The sequence below is a fragment of the Pezoporus flaviventris genome, unplaced genomic scaffold, assembly GCF_033815535.1.
Source record: "Pezoporus flaviventris isolate CSIRO_AGI_PZ_B2104156 unplaced genomic scaffold, CSIRO_AGI_Pfla_v1 ptg000035l, whole genome shotgun sequence".
Classification (NCBI taxonomy): Eukaryota; Metazoa; Chordata; class Aves; order Psittaciformes; family Psittacidae; genus Pezoporus; species Pezoporus flaviventris.
In genome coordinates this window covers 4,882,185-4,886,598 of record NW_026892583.1, presented here as the reverse complement: position 1 = coordinate 4,886,598, position 4,414 = coordinate 4,882,185, and positions in this window count along the sequence as shown.

The window sequence follows — 4,414 nt, the reverse complement described above, 5'->3', positions numbered from 1 at the left end:
GGCAACCACAAAGGTCCTCTTTGGGCAATGGCAAACATAAGGGTTGGCACAATGAGCATTTCAGATGACTCTCGCATGTTTGCACTGGGATCTAGTGCTGATTACATGAGCACACATTATCTGTTTGCCCACATGGCCTCTGAATACCTGATGTACAGTCCTGAGTACTCTGAAAAACATCATCCCTCAGTGTTCACATTGTGCATTCAAAGTCACTGTATGCTTTTGAAGTCATGCTCTTGATGTCACAGTCTCCCATCCATATGATGGAAATAATACTTCATCACAAAGGTCTTGTGAAGAGGAATTACAGTTTGCAACGGTGTTGCAGTGATTTGCAGAGGTTGCTGTGGTGCTTTGCCAAAGAAAAGTCAAAATGGGGAATGTTCCCCCTGCGTTTGGAGCAAGGTGTGGATAAATGACTACAGGACCAAAAGGAACTGAACTGCTGCTCATTTTTAGCATCCTCCCATCAAGTGAAATGAGGCAGGAATACAGTGCATATTTTTTCTGAATGAGGCTCGTCCCACAGTTACTTTTTATCCTCTGTTCTGAACTCGTTGCCCTGAAATTATAGGATGTATTTCCAGGAATAGATTAAATATGCATGTAGTTTAGAGACACAAATACTGCCAGAATTGACTGCGCTGTGCAGCAACAGGAGACACAGTTTCATGTGGCTCCTGCCCTACAGAGGTAATCAAGTCTCTTAACAGTTGCTGTCAAAGGGAAGATAAAAGGCAGCATCTATCACAGCCATGAGGAGCTGGGCGTTCCTGCTCTTTTCTCCTCTAAAAATGGGATTATGTGTTTATGGAGAGGAACATCTTGGAGAAAAGTATACTCTTATAAAGCAGACCAAAAGAATGAATTATAATCCAAATGTGGCAGAATGAAAGTATAATGTAAAATGAACGTACGTATAACCTAAACCGAATGTGTGTATGATCTGAAATGAATGCATCTATAATATAAAATGAATGTACAATCTAAAGCCCTTCCAGCTGTTTGAAATGCACCTTTGGCTCAATTTTACTGGAAGAAATGGATACTTCACTGGAACACAAAACTAAGGGAGAGATTTCAGCCGGTGACATCCCGAGGACGAAGCTGCTGACCCCAGCTGTCTGTAACAGTATCTCCCGCACCTCCAGCTGACCAGCAGCATGTGCCCCGCGGTCCTGTCGGGTCATTTGCAGCACTGACACTTGTGACACGTGAACACGCACCCAGCAGCGCTGCCCTGGCACGGGGTGCCCATGGGGTGAGCAGAGGTAACATCAACACATCCACAGGCAGCGCCTGCCTCTCCTCACCATCCCGCTCCCTCCTCCTATGGCATCCCGTGCTCCGTCGGTGCTGACATGGGGTTTGGGGAGGCTGGAGTGCGGTCTAGGCAAGGAGGGGATAAAAAGCTGCATTTTTTGTTTTCTGAATGTTTTCAAATGTCACATATGTTTTGTGTAGACAGAGCTCAATACCAGCAAGCTGGCTCTGGCTGCCCACCCCCCCGCCAAAGCAGTTTGTTTGTAGATGAGGTTATAATTGCTGTAAGTGGGTTGGATGCGAGGCTGTGACATGACTACAGTAGTGTCTGTGCTGGTGGTGTCGCTCGGTCCATGGCTCCAGCTCAAGGCAAAGCTGAGGCCGTGAGCTAGTGAAACCCAGTGCTCATGTTAACCTGGTCTGTTCCCTACCTCCCTTCCCCTCAAGATGAGGGTACGTGGGGCAGATGCTGTGCCAGTGAGCGCATCGTGTTGTGTATGTGCTAGGTGTGTAGAAATCTGCAACTGGAAGTATGACCAATGGATTTGTGCATGGGATGGTGTGCCCAATGCGCTGGAGGCTGCTCATGACCACTCTGCATAGCACAGTTGAGCTGCACGTGCCTGCCATGTGCTTCATCAGCTCAGGTATGCATCCATCATGTTCATGTTCTGAAGCACAGGCTTGCTAACCAACAAGGCTAAATGACACGTCAAAAGTCATCCTCTGACTTGTCTTCCTATGGGTGCTTACAGGTTTGTGGCTGCTGCAAGAGCTGGTACCTGCTTGTGGATGAAGCACCGCTCTGGGGCTCACTCCGTGATGTCAACTGGTAGAGCTTGAACAGTCCTAAGGATGAAAACTTTCCCTTTCCTTTGGTGATAGGAGTTTAAAGTGCCAGTGGCTATCAGGTGTCTCTTCAGTTGTCAGGCTCAGGCCACACTGATCCCTGATGCTTTTAATCGAAGCTCCATGGAAATGAGTCCCATTAAAACAGTAAGGTGAAGGAGGCAAAAAGCAGCGTAAACAGGAGGACATAAGAGAGAAGTCTTTGTTCTTGTGTCCCAAGAACAGCCCAGCGTGGTCTGGGACCAGTGTGGTGTCCCCAGCTAGGAAAACAGCACCTCGGTGTCTTTGAACTTCCCTGACCTTTAACGTTATTTCAGTCTCATTCTCTGGCGTTCAAGGTACTGGCTGTGCTTCAGGAATTCGCAAACATAAGCACTCCTCAGTGTGGCTGGCACTGCGATGAGACGAGCAGGGATAAAACACATCCAAGAGCCAAACACAAAGTGTATGGGGTTTGTAAACACAGTATGTAGAGCTGCCCAGTGCTGCCCAGAATGCCCACTTCCTTCCGCCCTCTCTTCCCCCCTTTCAAAGCCATGCGGGGCTTCTCTCATAATGTTAATACAACACATAAATTAGGGAGGGTTTCGCTTAAGCCCAGGCAAGTCGTTAGTAGGAAATTCCAAACTCCGCTCAGCAGCTGCTGGTTTTGCTGCAAGTGAGTTTTCCATGGCCTGACTGTAAGTCCCTTCCTGTTCCGTGCGGCGCTGAGCTGGGCTGCATGCTGTTGGTGCATCACTGCCCACTCGCGTGCTGGGACTGAACTTCTTTATGTTGCATCTGTCCTTGACTTGTAAAAAAACCCTTTGGATTTGGTGCTACTGCCTAGGTTGACTCTGAGTTTTGGGACACATTGGCAGCGCTACCATCCTGGCACCCAACATGGAACACGTTATATGGAGAAGTGTCCAAGTGCACAGGTGACCAGGTCTGCATGTTTTGTGCTGGGTATGTTCTGCAAAGTCAGTCTCGCTTATAGGGATTATTTCCCTATTAAATAGACCCTCTCTATTTCCCCTGCTTCACCATCCAACCTTTCCTGGTAGCAGGAGCGGAACAGGCTGTTACTGAGCCAGATGTTATTTCTGGACACATCAACTCTATGTACAGTGTGCACCAAGTGCTGTCCAGCCTCTGCTGCCGAGGGGAGCACGTGTCAGAGCACAGCCTGACAGGCTCCTTACAGCAGAGCACCGGGCGGTCAGCCTGGGTACCCCTGCAGAGGCTGCCCAGGAGCAGCAACGAGCATTCTTTGGGGCTTTTATCCTTTGCTTTTTTATTTGCCTGTGAAACATCTGTAAGTGACTAAATCCACGTTTCAGCCTGTCTCTTGAGTGGCAAGCAGACATGTATGGAGTAACTCATGTGCTGCATACAACCAGCTGCAGCTCCTGTGACAGCTGCTACATCCAGCTTGTGACTTGCAAGCCTCTCCCCACCACACATGGTGGACCCCCTCAAGACTGTGTATGTGCCTCAGGTGCCATGCCTCTCCTCTTCAGCTCCTCCTGGGACTCAGATCTCATGCTGGCTCCTTGATAGCCTTCAAACTCTGTGCTGGCCCCGCTTTCTGGATGCTCAAACATACGTTCTCCTCCAGTAGACTCAACCAAGCTGTTGGCTGCTGTTGCACCCTGCTGGGGAATGCTGGTCTGTTCCTTACCCCTCTCCTAGGCCACTGGCCTCCCCTGCCACCTCCCTCCCTTGCCAAGCTGCACGCCTGTATTGCCTTCAGCCACGAATATGAGTTTGGTCTCACTAGTTTTCTGACCCAGCATCTCATGTAGAGAAGTGCACCAAGCACGGTAAGTTCACACTCAGTGATGCTGTATTGAAACTACATTTTTACTCAAGCTGGAATCATCTTATTGAGATTTACCTGTGTGAAGTCTCCTCAGTTCTCAATACTTCACCTCTGAAGCTGAAGTGACACTGTAGTATCTAAGAACCAGACACTTTTCCTTCTGTTTTTGTATTCTCTGCATGCTTTTAACATTGCTGAGTTTATTTATCCTTTCTCTTGCCCTATTAAGGACCTCAGGAGAACTTTATACATAGGAAGGCCAGGGCTGGATTAACTGTTGTCATCTACTTTATTTAGCTGGCTGGGCCACTGCGAACCAGCTGGGTAGGTCCTGTCCTAACGTACTCAAGGAAATGGTGACTCAGGCCAGTGTTCCAGGGTTATGTGGGAACTGCTGGGCAGGAGAACTGAATAGGCTGAAGAAGAGACTGAAATCATACGAGCTGTGCTGGGTTTAAGACTTGGGAAGTGTAAATGTGATTGACGGTGCTTGTA